Here is a 21,000-nt window from a genome sequence, read left to right on the forward strand (position 1 = left end):
TCCAAAATAATGACAAAGGTTTTTCTTTTACTCTTCCTCACACATTTTCCTTAAAAAGATTTTTCCAGAATCCCTTATTACTCTTGACAGTACTGGCAGATGATTGCCATTTTTTATTTTTGGCTTAAACAAGTAGAATTTGGAGTAGATTTAATGTAAAGTGTCGCCTCATTGCCTTGTATCAGGAGCAGCTCTAAGAAACCAAATTGAACAGCTATTAGCTGTATATGTAACAGCTGTTGAAATAACAACTAAGAAAGTTAGTTGAGATTCTGGCATTTTCCCAGCATTTCCACCCAAAATTAGAACTGCTAAAAGAACATCTAAGTGTGTCAGAATTTTGACCAACATAAATTCCAGGAAAGGCTTCTTTTATTTCTCACACCAAAATGTTCCTGACATAAGGCAGAGTGTGTTCAATCCAGTAGCTCATGTTCCAGTCTGGCGCTTGGGCCTTTGGCCCAATGGATTATCATGTAGTCGTCCAGCTTGGTTTCAACTACAGGAGAGGCCAGCTGAACAGCTTCCTCTGGAGTCTGGAGAGATGTCTAAATTGAGAGTGAAATTTTCCACTCTCTATTCTCTCTAGATTTGAGGCATTTTCAGGGAGGTGGGATATAAGTGGACACATTAATAGCTACTTTCAGTAAACTTCCTTTCTGTGAAGCCATAAAACACCAAGTTTGCTTGTTTGTAAGACTGCAGTAAATAATGCAATCGTTAGCACTGTAATTTATTTCAGGGTAATTATTGAGAGTATCAGGCATCGCTCTCTGAAGATAAATGTAATCATTTTGAAGATATTTTCCCTATCGTAAATTATCTTGTACTTTCAAGACATATCAATTTGGGCATAAATGGGCAACAATGGAAGATATATGTTTACTCAATGATTTCTTCTGTTCTATTTTGGGTTAGCTTAACTAAACTAATACTGTTCTCATGTCCTCAGAAAAAATAGTATCATTTTTAAAGTGAAATCTTAAAATCAAGGCCCCAAGGGCTCATGGTTTTCATTATATTTAGTTCTCAAATATCATAAGAATGTGAGATCTAACATTTAGGGAAGTTAGTCATATTGCACATTTTTACATATAACCTTACTACCATTAAGGCCTCAAAGATGGTCATTCAATGATAATCATTTTGGGTCATGAGTTAAAAGCTTGAGAAAGCACAATAATTCTTTCAAGAGGCTATCAGGGTATTATTACAAGCCACTTAGGTCCTCATTTATAACCAGTTAGTACCTAGGTAAGTCTCCTGTTTCTGATAAAAGAAAAGAGAAAGCAAAATCACATGTTTTGTTCACTCTACTTGTCCCTAAGAACTAGAAATAAATATTTCAAGACAAAATTAAGCAATGGTAATAACACATGGTGCCTTATGAGCATATTAAGGAGCTTTCATGATAAGAAAGATGAATTAGCAAAGGAAATGTTACCAAGATACTAAATACACTAATACTATTGCTCTGAAATATATAATTCTTCAATTTGCAGTGGAACATACAATTGTGGAGTGTAAAAAACACTTTGCTGTGAGACCAAAGCAGTAACAGATGTGATTAAGAGTTATGAAAAAATATCAGGCCAACTAGGGCTTCGTGAAGGATCCAGTGAGTAACCGGTTAGTAAAGCAAAACAAAACAAAAACAAATTAGCAAGATTTCTTTACTCTCCTCTCTTATTAGGTTGTGAGGAGTTACTGAGCACAGAGGCCAAAGTGGCAGTAGGGGAGAGATACCACATTCCACCTATGCCATTTCAATGAATACCTAGACAGACTAGTTTCCTATTGCCTACATTCATTTTCCCCTCTTTCAGTTATGGTGGTACTTAAGGCTCCTCCAGTTTTCAGGAAACAGAGACACGTTCAGGTTACCTCTTGTAATGAGAGTTTTATATGAAAGTATTCAGGGAAAGAAATAGGGCAGAGGAAACCATTCTAACAGGCTCACTGTCAGGGCTGATATGCTGATGATACCCAAATTTATATCTGCAGTCCTAGCATCTCCTGAACTTCAGACTCCTTTTTCCAATTAGCTATCAAATTTCTTCACTTGAATGTTATTAGGCTTCTCGAATTTAACATATTCGAAACCAAACTCATTGGCTCTTTTCTGATTTTCCCCATCTCATTAAATTGTATTCAGTCGTTGAGACAAAATCCTTTGTGTAATTTTTTACTTCAATCTCTTACCCAACTCATTGTCTACACTCATTAGCTCTAATTTCAAAATGCGTCCTTTATCCGACTAGTTTTCACATATTCCACTGCCACTACCTTGTGCAAACCATCATTCTTTCTTGCTGGGACTGCTAAAGTAGCCTTCTAACTGGTCTCTCTGCTTCCGCTCTTGCCCCTCAAATTAGTCTTCACATAGAAGCCAGAGTAATTCCTCTAACATACAAATGTGATAATGCCATCCCCTTGATTAAAATCCTCAATGTCTTCCTGTTACATTCAAAATAAAATTAAAACTCCAGCCATGGCTTACAAGTCCCTGGATGAGATGCATTGTCTTTTCTCTTCAACCTCATGTTCTTGTACACCGTCCTTGTTTATTGGTGTCCAACATCATGGAATTTTCTGCTATTCTTAAACATGCCAAACAGACTTTCATTTCAGAGCATTTGTACTTTCCATATTCTCTGCCTGGAATGCTCTTTATCCAAGTGGCCTCACAGGTGGCCCAGCTAATGTTACTTCCTCAGAGAAGCCTTTCCTTTCCTGGTAATTGTCCCTTCTACCATTAGCATCTATGTCCTGACATACCGCCTTATTGTTTTCTATACCATGATGTACCTAGAACTATAGTTTTATTCATTTGGGAATGCCCAGAACCTAGAATGTATGCCTGGCACATAGCAAGTGCTCAATAAATACTTGTTGAATAAATAAACTGTAATAAACTGGGGAATCCAGCCACACTGTCATCTGATCAGAAGTAGGTATCTCTTGAGCTTTGTTCTATTGATTGTCATATTTGTGACTCTACTTCCGTTTCTTCTTGCTTCTCTTTCTGCCTGATTTTCCCTTAACTTTTATGTTCCTACTTATCAATATGGTTTTATTTTTCTGGCATACTTTTTTCCACTCCCCTCTCCACTGGCCTAAGAAAAAAATCTGATTTGGTAAATTACTTACCATCCAGAATACTGCGACAATTGGACTAGATTCTTAAGAAAGATCATCCCACAAACCACGGAAACAATTAGGTAGTTGACTTTGCCTAGGGTCTGCTTTCTAGATCAATTAGTTCATGGTCAAGGTGACAGCATCATATGACACAAACACGGCAATGTAAATAGAAGGATCTAGATATAACTTTTCTTTTCCAGGAGTATTTCATGGCTTGTTCAGCACATTTATTCCTAAAAAATAATGATAGGTTTAATACTTGGTCTGGCCATCTTTCTAGTCATAAATTTTTAGTCACTCAAAGTTGTCAAGGACTTTCAAGGTTAACTAGTGCAACTATCCAGTGATAACTGATTTTTTTCCCCACTGCATTTAACCTCTGGGTATTAAATTGGTTATGTTCTCTCAAAGATTTTAATATATTAGGCCTGCGGTAGAACCAGATAATCTAAAGTTCCAGGTGATTCTGTGGCTGCAAGTCTAAAGACTGACCAGACTCAGAGAGCCAATCACCTACCCAACATGTCCTTCTTGTGTCATAGATAGCTCATAGAGATCAAAGAGATTATAAGATCAAAATTAACATGGTCAAAACTGACATTTTGATCTTCTCCACAACAAATCAATTTGTCCTCCACTATTCCCCTTCTCAGGAAGCAGGATTTTTATTTGTCTAGGATCTTATTTTTGAGTTCTGGGAGTCTTCGGTGATCCTCTCCCTCTCCACACTCTGGTCGACAGGAGAGCACCAGGTCTTACGGATTGCACCCCATCAGAATCTCTTCACCTTTCCTCTTTTATCTCCAGGGTCACCACCATATTTCAAGTCACAACCATCTCTTTGCCAGGGTATAATTGGTTACTCTCCATCAAGTCTTTCTCTTTTTGCTTCCCATCCATTTTCTACACTATAGCCAAAGTGAACTTTTAACACACAAAAGTGATTATGCTACTTGTCAGTTAAAACTCTTCAATAGCTCCCCATTGTCATTAGATACAATCCCTATTCCAGAGCAAAGTTTTCAAAGCTGACTGCCCAAGGTCTCCAGTCTATCTCTTTTCCCCATACCCACTAGTCCCAGCCACACAGGCCTTCTGCCAGCTTCTGAATGCACTAAGCTCTTTGCTGATTCAGGAAAGATCTTGAACACATTCTCCTCTTCACATAAAATGTTCTCCCTTGCCTCTTTCTTTTCCTAACTTTTCATTTGGCTAACTCCTATTCATCATTTAAGCCTGTCTTTAAAGGTCAGTTCCTAAAAGGAGCTTTTTCTAACCTTCCATTCTAAATTCTCAATAGCTATAACTCTCTATTAATAGTTATAAATTCTCTATAGCTCTTTCATTGCAAATAATCACAATGTCCAATTTTATTTATTTATTTAGTATTTGTCTTATTAATTAATTAACTTATTTCTTATTGTCTGTCTTTCCAATTAGACTGGAAGTGATCTATATGAGTGATTATGTGGCGGCAGTGACAGTGTCCATTTTGTTCTCTACCATATCTGCAGGGCTTAACATAATGCTCAGGACCTAAGCCATGCTTATAAATATACTTTTAAATATGTTTTAAAAATACCCAACACTAATATTGGTAAATAAATTATTTCCTTAAGATATCTACATTTTCTCTGGTTTGTCTATCAGAAAGACATTTTCTCTGTTGAGGACCCAAGAACTTTGTATTCATGGATTCTTGTTCTATATCTTGTTTCTATTTGTGGCAAACTTTAAAATGACAACTATCTAAATATTTCAAGACATCTATCAGGTCTTTATCTCACCCTTAATTTCCTTCTTTCCAGGTTAAATATATAGATGTCAATTATGCTTACCGGTTAGTTTTTTCATGTTTACTCTTGATCTCCAAATAAGCTCCCCTTTGCCTGTATCATTCTAGAAGCAGTTCATTCAAAATCAACATAATATTTAAGATGTAGTCTGACCAGAAAAAGAGGAAATTTCAATTAGACCTGTTACTTACTTAATCTCAGATAATTTGATTCTATTAATGCAAAATCTTATTAGACTTTCAGACAGCCATATACATTGGTAATAAATAATAAGCTTACTATAAATTCAAAACTTTCAAGCCCTTTTCATATATTGCTTTTAAGCCATGTTATTCACCATTCATTTCCCATTTTAAATTATGTCCTTCTTTAACCAGAAAGCAAGACAGTCCTGTCATCTCACTTCTTTCCTCTTCTTAAAGTGAGGCTGTCACATGAACATGTCATATTTTGTATCGTGATTCTTTCATTCATTCTATTTTCTACTATTTCAATTGCATGTCATCCATGGATAAAAACCTTATCTTTGGTATTTTTAACCACATCTGTTGTAAACATATCAAAAAGAAAATTGCAAAGAGAGGGCCTTGCAGCACACATATCTGACTCTGGTTGACATTGATTCCCCTGAATGCCACCATTCAACTAGTAATTAAATAAACTTATTATATCAGGATTCTATCCCTTAAAAACAGAGGATATTATGAGCACTTTTGTTAGATATTGTTATATTTTAGATATCTTGTGCTGACCACATTTTTTATCTATACAGATGAACCATAAATTTATAATGCATATTATGTATAAAAATAACAGAAATTGAAGTTTGCATAGAAAACAGATTCACTTTTCCATTACCCTGTATAATATGGTGCTTCATAATTACATAAGTAGAAAGTTCTGAAAGTTATCAGAAAAATGATAGCTGACTACTGAATACCCATGTGCACTTCTCTGGTGTTTATGTGGCGGTCAGCCCTGTAATTTACAGAACAGCCAATTAAATTATTGTTGGACAGCTCAAATCATGTTTTCAGAAAAGCAAAGTAGGTTTGAAATTTGAGACAGGAAATGGATGACTCATTTCCACCTCCATTTTACGTTTGTGTGTGTTTTACTGGAATGCAAATGCCTTCAATTGAAGAGAGCAGAGCAAGTGCTATTGATTTAAAAGAAAATCTGAACATGAAACAAAGCAGTTGACTGAAAAATGACTTTGTACAGCAGGGCCTCTTAGTATTACGTTACCTATCTTAATGCGTCGCAAGTCAGATTTTTTTTGTACTTGTGAAAATATTGTGCTCCTCTCATTCTTCATATTTTCTTTAAAAGAATAGTTTAGCTCCTTCAGTGCCCAGAGGTTGTTCTTTCAATATGTCAAACAGGTCTTCTTTGAATGCCTGTGGCACTGTAACTCCTACATTTTTTTTTCTCCAAGCATGGTTTTGATCTTGATATTTTATCTCGATTTAGCCTCTTTTCACAATAAAGTGATAAATAGAAATAAGGAATAACCAAGGGAAGGAAAAAAAATCAAACTGGCTCAATAAGAAGTCATCCAAAGTGGTTTTTGGAGGGTGGTAGATGACAATGACAAGGATCTGACATGTAATATTAACTGAAAGGTAATCTTCAAATAAGGAAAGGCTGTTCACCATAATTTCATGGGACCCAACATAAAAGGACATTGACCTTGGCGGGTAAGTGATCAGGGTTCAAACCGCCACTTATTACCTGTTCAACTTCAGCAAGTCAGCCAGTTTAACTTGTCTCTCTTCTCCCATAAGTAAAAGGGAGATTATACCTACCACTCAGGATTGCCGTAGGGACAAAATGAAACAATATGTGTAAAGAGAATTCTTAGAACAGGCATGCAATATGTGGGAAATAATCTGAGTAATTATTTGAACTCTGAATTGAGTCAGGCCCACCCATTCTCCATTTCCACTGAGCCTTGCAGAATGGAGGGAGGAACAGTGGGAAGAGACTGAAGAGGGGTGAAGAGACTTGGAGGAGTATGAAATATCTGATGGAGCTTTGTTCTCGATCCAATGGGAACTGAAAAGTCAGGGTTAGAGGTGCCTGGTCCAAATGAGCACGTGGACCACCAAGCCTTGCTCCATTCACTCCACTTTTATTTGCACCAGTCTCAAGTGGATTTGCGGATTTAATCTTTGACCTTTCGCTTTCTTTTTTATCAAAATCTGGTTTTTATTTCATTCCACCCAGCTCCTCCCCTCAGACACAGTGTTCCTTATTTCCCAGCTAACTAATAGCTTTTTCAGAGTTGTTGATATTCACATTAATAAATCTTGTATTTTAGAAAAGCTTAAGAACAAGGCAATGGTTAATGGTGAATTTGGAGGTGCTAAAGAAGGTGATTCAATAAATATTTCTAGCCAGAGGGATGAACAGGAAATCGCTTTATATAAATTCAGCCTATAATTAAGTAACGTCAGTAGATTAACAATAATTATATCAAATTATGACCAATCCACTCTTCCTTATTTCAAGCTTCTTGTTATTGTGACTAAAAAAATACTCAGAACAGAGCAGACTGTTCTCATCACTCCCTGCACTTTGAAAATCTAAGGAAGAGAGAGAAGGCAGCAAGATTTTTTAGCTTTTCATCAGGCCATCTCCAACAAACTGTATTCCTTTTTAAAATATTTCTGTCCCTCTGTGGGTGTTATCCAGGTATTCATCACATTTGCCTTTCTAAATCATCATTTTTTGTTTGTTTGTTTGTGCTGGCTCAGTTTATTTACTGTGTAGGGTGGGGCTTATTTATGCAACTCAAGGAATGTTTCCACAGATTCTTAGATAACAAGGAACATTCTAATTATACACAAGTCTTGTTTATTTCTTTTTTTTTTTTTAAAACATCTATTTCCAGATCCACTTTTTTCATTTTTGTTTAATTTCTTTCACTAAGTTTTACATTCATCTTTTACAATATCTTTGAATACAGAGGGCAGGGTCAGTTTGGAGACCTGATCTGAGAAGGTACCTTCCTGTAAGTCATTAAAATATCCTTTTTCCCCCTGAGATTAACATTGAAAGTGAAGCAAGAGGAAAATGCCAGCAAATATAAGTGGACTTCATATTTTATACCTTTTCATGGTTTATTAGGTTAAAAGGTCTAAAGGATTTTGAGATGAATTAAATTGCAAATTTGAAATTTGGGACAAGAAACAATCTCATGTAGTGCCACTAACACTTTGAAAGAGACCACTATTTGTTAATATAGTTCCATTCATGTTTCTCTCTCTCTCTTTAATATATATATTAAATTAATTTTTTAAATTTCTATCCCTCTGTATAAATAATATATATCTTTTAAAATTGCTCCCTACATTAGAAGCAGGGGAAGAGATAAAATTTTGCATTTGGTTTGAACAGATGAATCAAGATGCAGTGTCTTTAGGTCTTTCCCAAATATGCAAATGGTAAAATTCCATTGTGTAAGCACTAATGATATTACTCCTGCAAACCACATGTGAGCCTCCACTGTGTGCTAAGTGCCACATCAAAGCGCTGTGGCTACAGAGGTGAAGGGTGAGGTCCCCGGCCCCTGGGAGACCTGTCTGGAGGAAGCGATGCACCAGCAAACAGGTAGAGCTCACCAGGAATCCTTGAACAGGGAGCTAATAGAGTCAGCAGGGGATGTGAGGGAATCCACACTAGGCCTGGAGGACAGGAAGATGGGGCCACTTTCAGATCACAGAGGGAACAGTCATCTTGACATATGCATCTGCAGAGTACAATAAACGGACTCATGAAAAAATAGAATACATGGCTCACCATTTTCAATCCTCTTGCTCATAATAACTTGCAAAGCATTTAAGATGACGCCATAAATGGTTCACAACTTTGTCTTTCCTCCTAATATTCCTTGTACAACAGGGTAAGCTCCAGCGCAAATTATACTTTTTAAAAATAAATTTTATATCTTAGAACCGTTTTAGATTTACAGAAAAATTATGGTGATAGTATAGAAAGCTCCCATATACCCCTGCATCCAGTTGCTCCTGTGATTCATATTTTATAATGGTATGGCACATTTATTAGAATTAATAAACCAATACTGATGCATTGTTATTAACTAAAGTCAATATTTTATTTGTATTTATTTAGTTTCTGCCTAATGTTCTTTTGCTGTTCTAGGAAGCCATCCGGGATACCATGTCTCCTGAAGCTTCTCTTGCTTGTGACAGTCTCAGATTTCCTTGTTTTTGATGACCTTGATAGTCTTGAGTAGTATTTTTTAGAATTTTCCTTTATTAAGATTTTTAATTTTTTTTTTTTCATGATTAGACTGAGATGATGGGTTTTGGGGAGAAAGACAGCAAATATAAAGTGACTTTTTTGTTACATGACATAAAGAGCATATACTATCAACATGACTTATTACTGTCATTGACCTTGATCAACTGGCTAAGGTAGTGTTTGTCAGGATTCTCTACTATAAAGTTACTCTTTTTTACCTCCTTCCCATACTGTACTCTTTGGAAGGAAGTCACCATGTGTAGCTCACACTTAGGGAGTGGGATAATACTCCATTCCCTTGAAGGATATGTATCTACAAAATTATTTGTAATTCTGCACAGAAGAGTTGTCTCTTCTCTCCCATTTATTTATTTATTCAATTATTTGTTTTTTATTAGTATGGACTTATGGATATTTGTTTTATACTTCAGATTTTAACTCAATACTACTCTATTTTGTTGCTAAAATAGTCCCAGCTTTGGCTACTGGGAGCTTTTTCAGTTTACTCCTGTGTCCCTTTGACATACTTTGTTACTATGAGTTTTTTGTTTGTTTGTTTGTTTGTTTGTTTTAGCATATCCTTACTTTCTGGCACTACAAAATACTTCAGGTTCATTTGTATATTTCCAATCTCACTTTTAGAATCAGTCATTTCTTCAAGGAGCCTTCAAGTTCCAATTTTAATTCTTATTTGAGTCAGTATACTGTAAAATCTATGTTTGCATCAGTATATAGTTACTAAAAATAGAAAAATCTATCTCTTGTTCTGCAGAATGTATGTGCACCATATCCATTAGTGCTTAGGAAGGTTAATGCTACACTATCAGCATGCTAAGATGTACGCACTCTGCTCTTATTAATGCTAATGAGAGTTTCAGGAAGAAAAAAGCAATTCCTAATAGAATAGGCAGATGTTGTCTTTATGGGCTTGCCTTACTTCATTTAATACCTAATACAGTATTCCCTGATGAGATTTCTTGGATGAGATTTGTATTGCCTCTTTATAGATGTGGAATTAGTAATAGATTTGCAGCCTTCTTGGAGACTGGCTGTTTGTTTTATTTAAATGAGAGATTTAAAAAAGTAATGTTTATACCATCTTCTATTTGTATAGTGCTTCAATATATGCAATTGTGTTTTTGTATAATTTATTTGTTTCTTACAGAAAACCATCTAAAGTTTCATAGGACCTTTTATTTTTAGAGGACACTGAGGTTTATAGAAGAGCAGAATTCCCACATTAAATATCATTCTCCTTTAGAAGGCCAAATTGTGACATGAGCTTTTTTAACTTTTCTATTGGAATAGCAATAGGCCTCATTTTTTCCACTTACCCATCTATGCTGTTTGCCTTTTAAAATCTGGAGATCTTTCAACCTTACAACTTAATGGAAAGTTTTTACAAGATATTCTATTCCAAAATTCCTACAAAATGCTTAGTACTTTTGTTTATAATCATTTTTTTTATTTTAAACTTCCATTATAGATCCTATGTAATAACAATTTTGTACTCAAAACAAGCTTACCTTTAATATTGTCTCTCTCGAATTCACATTCCCACCAACCCTGACAACTTACCACACAAATCTGGTCCTGTGTCTTTTTGTTTTAAAATCTTTCAATGGTACATCAATTCCTTTAGAATAAAGACTCAGAAATAATGTGCAGGAATGTTTACAGTTTGGTTTCCTCATATCTGCTAAGTCTGACCTCTTGCAATAGCCTCCTTTTATTTCATGGTGTAGCAATGCTGAACTGTATTTAATTCCTTGAAAATAACACTTGTTTTCTAGTCCGCACTTATGTTCTTTAGCTCTATTTAAATAGATGCTCTTTCTATGTCCCTCCTAATTCTAAATCCTTTGAGCTGTGCTACTTTGAGATTCAAAATGCACTGTTCATACCTCTTTATGTTGTTGAGGAGAATAAACAATTTCATTCTACCCTTCTAAATTCTTTTGGATGGTCTAACTTAACCAAATTAACATAGTTTAACAGAAGAAAATAACTAAATTTATTACATATGTACATATTGGGGTTCCATAAGAATATATTACCCTAGGACAAAGCAGGCAGTTGAGGCTTATATGCTACCTTGAGCTAAGAAGAAGGGGGTGGGTAGGTTGAGGTTTGGAATTTTAATTGTCAGGAAGACAATTCACATGGAGATAGAAAAGCAAATGTTTGGTAAACAAATGATTGCTGGGCTATCTTACCAGTGGAACACAGAGAGGACTTTGATCAAATGGGCCTTGCTAGGTGCCTCCCTGTCTAACATATACAGTTCATATTAAACTGTAGTTATCTTTGATGACAGCTCCCTTCCTAAAGCAGGTCCTCTATCTAAATTTTTAGGCAGTTAAGAGGAAGGTCAAAAGCTTTTTCTGAGTCTTTCATTTCTTGAAAACAACCTGCTTAAAATGATCAATATCCCAAAAGGCATATTTTGGGGTGTCAAACTCCACTCCCCCTGAGCACCCCTAGCTAGATTGAATTTCTTAAGGACAAGGCCAATGTCTTATTTGTCTTCCAAGAGTATTCTTATTTATCTTCCACTTATATTGCAGCAAGCTCTTAGTAAATGCTGAATCAATAAGTAAATAATCTTTCTGACTTAAAACTATGAATTTAATGGCTTAATTTTAGCCATATTGAAAACAAATTACAAATTTCTGGTGCCATTTTACTCACTTTCATTCACTCACTCACTCATTCATTCTATGAACATTTATAAAATGCTTGATATCTTTCAGGTCATTTATTAGGCTCTTTTAGTTTAAGATGAGCTATGCAATCTTTGTCCATAGAAAAAATGTAGCCAAATGAAAAAGAAAGTTGTATACAAAAATATGTTCTATAATATTGATATGGACAAGGATATTTGAATGCAGGGATGGAAATCATTAGTTCCCCTTGTCACTAATAGTGAAGACATCACAGAAGAAATTAACTTCATCTGTTAATTGAGGGGTAAGATTTTCAGAGAAGCCTGAGGTGAGGATTCTAGGTAAGGGATTGAGCAGATGCAGAGGTGCAGAATGTAAAAGGGCATTTGAATCCAGAACAGGGCAAGACTGAGGGTAGAAGCTGTGGAGAAAAGAACACTGGAGAGATGCTGAGGACTTGTTTGTTAAAGGTTCCATGTGTTGTGTACTACTTAGGAGTTGAGATTTTATCTTGAGACAACAGAACATTTTTCAACAATTTTTAATATTTCATGGTATGTTACTGTGTTCTCTTGAATGCTTTAAAAATATGAGGGAGGAGGAAAGGGACAAAGAAGTTGATTTACAGAGTTAATTTTTAAAGACTGGTCTACCTTAGATTTTATTTGCCTCAGCTCCTCTGCCTGTTTTCAATGCTCTTATTTACATAAGAATGACTTGGAGCCAAACTCGTTTGTTTTTACTTTAACGCATATAGACTTTCTAAATAATATTTATGACTTGTGAGAAGTTGAAATACTCATCATGTTATTTCCCAAAATAAACTAATGGAAATCCAATTAGATATGTGTTATAATACATAAATGTCAAAATAAATTAAGAAATTGGTTCTTAGTGGGGCAAATTTAAGATAGGATTACCTTTTTTTTACAAACTTGTCTTAGTCTATAAAACTTTTCTAAATATTTTCCATTTAAACCTTATCTTAACCTCAAAAAAAGATCTGATTTGCAAGATAATGTTAAGAAGTTTTATTAATTCCTTTCTCAGTGGGTTCTCAAGACGAAATATCCCACATTTCAGTTGTCAGAGCAGACTGCACTCTTTCTGTGGAATGTTTATTATGGGATAATAAAGGTGTCAGCATTGCTATCAATCAATATACAAATATTTATTAAACTCAAACTCTGTGCAAAGCTCTGAGCTGTGTGTTATTTTAAACAATGAACTATCAAGTTCTAAAGCGCCCTAGGTCAAATTTGAGGAAGGTTTACAGTTTTGTTTTTTTCATTAAGAGACAAAATACCAAGTAGAAGCAAGAGTGTCCAAAGGACAATTTCAGGAAATGACTAGGCCCCCAAGATAAAAATAACATGATAAGCATTGCATTTATGATCTGTATTCTACATCACTTCTTTTGCGGTATAATTATCAATGGAAACTTGTGCTTTCATTATCCCTCAACAGGTGTGCCGAAGCTATACTTCTTTTTTTAACAGAAATTTTATTCACTGCACACTTGAAAAACTTTCTAAAATTTTATTCTCAAAACCAGACTTAAAATTATCTTACTGACTTCCAACAAGCTATCTTAGAGCAAGGTTCTCACATGTTTTCCGTCACTATCACAACCCATAGACAATCTCAGCTTTAAATACAGCTGGACTAATATCGATAAAGGGCTTGGAGAGTTGGAAATGGCGTCATCTTGCCCCTTCTGAATCTGAGGCCATTACTCAGTCTACTATTAAATATTTAATTCTTAAAAGCTTATTGGTCCTTCTAGACCCTGGCAGTCCAGAGGCAAATGAAAAATGGAAGTAAACAGTGGATGTAACAAGTAAAATGACTGTAAGAGATGTGAGAGCTGGTTGAGGAGGGAAGAAGCAGAAACTACAAATTTATACAGCAACTTCATGTTAAAGACAAAAGATTAAAGCAGTGACCTTGAGTCACTCAGAAAAAAAGTACTATTGTTATCATAATATGTATTTTAAAGAGCAGGAAAGTGAAAGATTTTAAATCCCAGTGGCTTCTTTTTTTTTTTTGAATTTCTACCCAATGTGATATGTACTCTACATTACCTGAAAATACAAGTGTTCATGCTTTCTTATTCTTTCCTTTTCTGAAGCCTTGATGGATGATCTTTTGCAGTGGCCACTCGTTAGTGAGGGTGTGAAATGACAGGAAACAGGGAGAAGTCTGGAGCTCAGTAGCTCATAAACTAGTGTTTTAGTCATTCCAGGACATTAGGAAGGCTGTGAAAAGAAACTTGGCCTACTTAGCAATTTTGCCTGAGTCACCACTTTACCTCCTAAATGCAACAGAAATTTTGTTTAAAATCTTTCTCAGAAATAAAAAAGTAAAGACCAACTTACAAGATTCCTTCCATTTCCTACAAAACATTTCATCTGGGAAGTTGAAAAAGTCACCTTGAAATAATAGAAGGTGTTTTTATTTTTCCTTTTGGAGTGAACTCTTTAGCCAAATTACCAATGCCATAGTGATTCATTGTCAAAGATAAACACATTTTAATGCTCTTTTTATGGACTATTTTGGAAAATACTTAGTAATTAATAATAAAAATAAATCATTCTTCCATACTATGATACTTGGAGAAATTCTTCACCTAATTTTAAATTATTTTGATTGTTGACCCTATTTAAGACTCTATGTCCATTTCATATGAATCTATGAAGTCTAAGTATCCTAGTTCAAATGCGATGATCTCTATATTATCAGTTTTGCCTCTTAACTTAGAATAGTTCAGTGAAAAATAAACACATTTCATTCATTATAAATTACTACTGGATGATCATGTTTCCCTTGTGTAACAATAGGTCTCAATATAGATATTTGAGTGGTAAAAAGAAAAAAAAGATTTGAAAAGTGATTTAAAATGTATCTTACTTGTAAGTATGCATATATAATAAGTGTCATTCTATCTTTAGGTTGTAAATTTAGTTCCAGTATTTATCATTTTGATGTTTACCTTAAAAGTTTTTATTCTATTATTGTGGGAATTAGTCTGGATCTTTTGGGACAGTTCTTGGTGTCTCTCTAGGTAACTATATATCAAGGGTTTTGAACTTCTAGGGGAGTAGAACAAGAAAAGTTCTCTCCTTCAATCTGTTCATCTTTTTTAAAATTGTGAGCAAAAGTTACCTGTTCCTATCTTTGATATTGTAGAAGAAATGATGTATGTAAAAATTAGCTCAGGGGTATGGAAGGAAAGAGTATTGGACTTGAGATTTCCTACACCATTCCCTTTCGTACTTTAAGCTGTAATGGTTAATAAAATTGATCAAAGTTCTCCTAAATATTCTAACCCTACTCTTACTCTTGACATAATTTCTCCTCTAAACAATAAATTGATTAGCACTTGTGCAATAATTTTCTCCAAAATTTTTTCTATTGTTCTTTCTTAATTATGCATGCCTGTAGTAACTTGCTTATACTATTTCCTTCAACAGTACATTTTTTCTACTGTTAAGTAATTCAATTGGATTTTAAATAACACACCTATAAATCCTAACCTGAAGAAATATGGGAAATTCATTTGCCAAAGATTCTTAACCTATTTGATGATATTGATCTCTGCATACTCCTTTGAACTAAGCTTACTCATCCTAAACATTGTGAAAAACAATGATAATAGAATTAATTTTACTTTGGGCTTTCTTAGAAGATGGTAAGTAAAGTATTATTTGATTACTTTGGGCTTTCTTAGAAGATGGTAAGTAAAGTATTATTTGATTATTATTTAATTAATCTTCTATAATTACTTGGGCATACAAATGCATTGTAGAAGTAATCAAAAAAAAATTCTAGTCTATTTTAAAATTTAAGGAGTACAAACATTAATACGTACCTGACAACTAAAAACTAAAACACTCCTTCATGACCTCAAAGAATCCCAAACATAACTTAAACATTGCTACAGTAAGCTATGTGTTTGGGAATAACCTGAAATGTCATCAATTTAAATGATTTTTTCTAAAAACTTAACCAAGATAAATCAGAAACAACTGCATAGTCTTTATTTTAATGCAAATTAATTTAATTAATGCTTTAATTTATTGAAATTAGTAATGAAAAATATTCCAAAAGTAAACATCACAGGGCTTTGTTGTTGTCAACACCAAAGTTTTCTATTATCTTATTAATTAATTGTATCACCACAGGTCCATGTTTTACATGAAAGACAAAACCAAATAATTCTTCGCATGTATGTCAGCATCCTTTGTTTTCCAGACAGGCATTTTAATCTCTTCTGACCTCTGAGATTAATATATTTTTCATGTAATTATATCATTAGTCAATAGAACAGAATAGATCTCATGGAGCCAGTCCACTGTGTGCTATGTAAATATGTCCTCTTCTACCCCTGGTAACTGGGCAATAGATCTCCCAGGAGTGTTTTGATTCCTTAAATAAACACTATATGGGCAAGGGGGTTGGGGAGAATGTATGCTCTTCATTGGCAATGAAACTAGAAAAGAAGAGCTTCACATTCAGTGCTCATTACATTTTAAAAAGAACTGCTGGTGACTAAATAGCTCCCTCTGCTGGTTCACAAAGTTAAAAAAGTTCAAGTAGAAATAATGTTTATGAACTAGAGCCTCTTAGGAGAAAAATGTGTTAATTCACGTGTGCAGTGAAGTTAAACTAAAGAAATAAACAACAGAAAGTCCTCTCATTTTTATTTTTCTTAAGTTTTGAGCCACTTTACTCACTGTCTTTAATCATTTTACCATTATATACGCTTGCATTGCCTTACTTTTTGCAATAAAAAGCAGGCTCCAGAGTAATGGGCAGGTAATTTTTCTGGAAAACTTCAACCAAAGTAAAATTTGTGAGTATGTCAGCTCCATTTGAAGAGCGGAGGATTTTTCATAGGGGCCTTAGGTTACTTTTAGTCCAGCTACATGGTTGGCAAATGAAAGGTGTAAAGAAGTGAAAATCTTTTTTCAAGTTGACAAGTTAAAATCCTGTGCATTTCATCTTTATGTCATTGTAGAACATCTTCATTTGGTATTGGCAAAAAAAAGAGCTGAAAAGAAAGGACAGGAATTGGAGAAACATGGCCTTGAATTCCAGCTCCAACAAAATCTGTGTAGTCTTCTTCAAGTTATTTATCCTCTCTGCTCTTTCCTGTTTGCATCTATAATTTGGAGCTAAAATTCTCAGAGAGTTGTTGTGAGGGTTAATAAAGTAATGTATTTGTAGTATCTGGCATGTAGCAGATGCATATTACCTGTAGGTAACACTATTCCTGAGAAATCTGGGTTTCTGCTCCAACCAAATGATCCAGAGTGTTAGAGAGAAATAACTTTCCTTCCAAAAATTCTGAAAGTGTATCCATATAACACATGTTCAATTGTATAAAACATATAGTTTATTCTGAAAGTGTATCCATATAACACATGTTCAATTGTATAAAACATATAGTTTTTATTGAAAGATATTACTATAATTACTAAAATTCTGAAAATGTATCCATATAACGCATGTTCAATTGTATAAAACATATAGCTTTTATTGAAAGATATTACTATAATTTGACTTACACAATCTACAATCCAATACTATTTATTTTTTGATGCAAAGATAAGATCAGAAATACAGTTGACCCTACAGAATTGTAGGTTCCAGAAACCTATTAAATTAGGCTATAAAGACTCTAGGTAAATAGTATATTCTGATGAGGAAGACTTAGATAGTGAGTTATAGATGTTGTTATAGGTTAATTCAAATATAAATGCATATCTTTAATAGCTCTCTTTTGCTATACATATAGTAAATGTGTTTATTTTAGTATATTAGGTTTTGACAAGACAATAAACAATAGTTTTATAATCAAATAGCTAGGTAGGGAAAAGTGGTTTGAGTCTAATGTTTATATATTCTGAGCGACAGTTTGTCTCCAGGGAGTGCTGTGCTGTCTCTAGTTCTATGTACACAGTCTAGGTCACTCTTTATTATCAGGTAATAAAAAAAAGAATTGAGACAGTATAGGTAGTGGTTAAGTGCAAAAGTCTGAAGCCAGAAAAGCTGGGTTTGAAGCTTAGCTCACTTAGCTGTCTGACCTTGAGAGAGTACATGAAATGCCTCATCTGTGCTTCACTTTCTTCATTTAATTAAATGATGTTATAAAAGTGTACACTTTGTATCAGCTTCCCAGGGCTGCCTTTACTACAAACGTGATGGCTTAAAATGACAAATTTATTTTCTCGCTGTTTGGGAGGCTAGAAGTCTGAAATCAAGTTATCAGCAAGGCCATGTTCCTTTCGAAAGATCTAGGAAAAAAGCCTTCAGTACCTCCTTCAGCTCTGGTGGTCCTGGGCATGTGGTAGCATAACTCCAATCTCTGCCTCCATCTCCACGTAGCCTGCCCACTCTGTCTCTGTGAGTCTTCTCTTGTTCTTGTGAGGACACCGACTGTTGGATCGAAAATGTTGTATACCTAATCCAATATAACCTTATATTAATTAAATCTGCAAAGACTCTATTATTTTTATGACGTAAGGTCACATTCTGAGGTTCCAAATGAACAGAAATTTTAGGGAGTCACTGTTCATCCCACTACACACTGCATAGGGTTTTGAAGATTACAGTTACTGTAATTAAAGCACTGGAATAACGCCTGTTACAGATGTTTTAGCAAAGTGACTTCTAAAATTTTACATAGTTCAGGCAGTTTCACCAAAGTTACAGGTGATTAATTGTGACTCTCTGCTAGATAGCTTGCCCCAATGGCCCACTGTACCTTAAATTCAAGCCATTTAAAACTGCCTTCATTTTCACTGCCAAATAAGAACCACTAGATTCCCCAAATCTTGTAAATGGTATCACCAATCCCTTTTGCCCGTCCCTCGTTTCACAAGATTCATAGCCTCAACATTTATAACTCCTTCTTCTTTGTCGTCTTGTCTAATCAACTACTTGGTCCTATAGCAGCGGTCTCTAATCTTTTTGGCACCAGAGATCAGTGCTCCTATGAGAATCTAATGCCTGATGATCTGAGGCAGTGATGCTAGTGCTGAGGAGCAGCTGCAAATACAGATGAAGCTTTGCTCACTTGCCCGCAACTCACCTCCTGTTGTGCAGCCTGGTTCCTAACAGGCCATGGACCTGTACCAGTTATCGGCCCAGGGTTGGTGATCCTTCCCATAGAGTGTACCCTGAGAGCAATTGACTTGTTATATTCTCACTTCTTTTCCAGGATTTAAATGAGAAAACGATATGCTTCAAAATAGTACTATGCCCCTAATACATGCTCAATAAACATAAGTGATTAGACATAATGTTAGGTCCATGTAGACATTAATTCTCTAAAATTCCTGTACCTATTTGTTTTCTGCTTAATTTGTTGATTTATTTTATTTAGTGTATTTCTAGATTCTGCTGCATTTTAGCAAGGCGGTATAGTTTAGGTGCAGTGTGTACAATTGTTAGAAAGAATTGTTCTTTTCTAAAAAGGGGGTAAAATGTTTTATGAGAACTAAAAAACACATAGTACACACTCAACAAATGGTGGCTATCAGTATTATATGTTTTTGGGGGGGTCTTAGATTCTACGTGAATATCAATGGGTACAATTGATTATATGAGGTATCTGGACCAAAAAAAAAAAATTAGAGCATCATGATAGAAACTCTTATCATTATATTTCTAATGCTAGAATAATCAACATTATTCAGCACATATCGAAAGTTGAGATTCTGAAGAGTGTTGGATTAGATGAAAGTGATCACTCAGCAAAGTGAATGAGAGAGCTTTAATTCTGAAATAAAACTAGCAGGGTTAAAATCGAGGTGAGCTTTCATATGGCTTCTTTTAAAAGCCATATAGATGACTTCTTTGAAAAATGTGCCATGAATAAAAAATGCACTTAGCAGCAATTACATTAACTGGGTCTAATGTGTGTATTGAAAAGCCACTTAGACAACTCTTCACATATACCTCATATCCTGTGTAAGCCCATGCACATTTTACTATGACTGCACATTTTATTCTGCATATTGCCAATATTCCATATATTGTCATAAATGTCTGGGAGAGAAGCCTCTGCAACTTTGTAATTAATGGGAAAATAATTACCACAAAAGTTCTAACTACGTACACACACCCCCTTTTTTAAAATGGTTTTTTTTTTTTTTTTAGCAACTTAAAGAAATAAACACAGAGCTATTACTTTGACAAAGCAGATACGAACATATTGAGATTCGCACAGGATTATATATTACCCTTTAACTACTACTGTTCCCCATAAGGATACAGAAAGACATTTTTTGCTCATAAGAAGTACATGAACTGGTTAGGAATTCTCACTGCACCCATGCAAAGGATAGAAACACACTCATAAAGCAACAGATAAATGCATGTATGTGATATTGGGAGCCATTTGTTTTTAAAATAATAGCACTTAGGTGATCAGAGGGAGTACTGTAATGAAAATATTTTGTAGCAGAAGTCTCACTAGGTTTTTAAGAATGATTCAGATTATATCTGACAGAATTATGATGCATTGTCTTTAAAGCATATTTGCATGTGTTTGGCATAGAAATCATGGTTGGAAAGTTATTCTGAAGGATAAAGGGACCAGGCTCAATAAGTTTCAGCTTGACCTGATAAGAGAGCCTTACAGGGTTCATTCTGTCACTCACACTTGTTTCTTGCTCTCCTTCTTTGGCCTTGTGTCTGAATCCTAGAAGAATATGAGCCAGAAGAATATAAGTGCTGAATATATGTTGACTATGATAGTGTTAGAAACAACATGAGAGACTAAGAGAAATATAAGAGAAACAAAGAGATCAGAAGAGTTATTTCAGTAAAGGCACTATTATACATTGAAGGCTTCAGCAATATTACTGGAGGGGGCTCTCTAATCTACTGCAGCATGAAGGGAGAAAGGGTATTCTTTCCTACTTTTCCCCAGACTATCCTCTAGTGTCAGGAGGACTCTAGTTGACAATTTATATTGCAGACGTATACCCGATGGAAAGCTATAGCACTGAGTGGAGTCTGGTGATACCCCGTGGGAGATCACGGTACATGGTAGGGCATAATCAGTGCAATCCTACTGGAATACACACTCATTTCTACTCACATAAACACATACT

At 34.8% G+C, this 21,000-nt stretch overlaps 1 protein-coding gene across 2 annotated transcripts in view; it reads left to right on the top strand.

Moving 5' to 3' along the window:
• PPP1R1C (protein phosphatase 1 regulatory inhibitor subunit 1C) overlaps nucleotides 1-21,000 on the top strand; it is a 106,561-nt gene that overhangs the window by 58,699 nt on the left and 26,862 nt on the right. The gene's annotated exons all lie outside the window — the stretch shown is intronic.

The sequence above is a fragment of the Pteropus alecto genome, unplaced genomic scaffold, assembly GCF_000325575.1.
Source record: "Pteropus alecto unplaced genomic scaffold, ASM32557v1 scaffold3, whole genome shotgun sequence".
Lineage (NCBI taxonomy): Eukaryota > Metazoa > Chordata > Mammalia > Chiroptera > Pteropodidae > Pteropus > Pteropus alecto.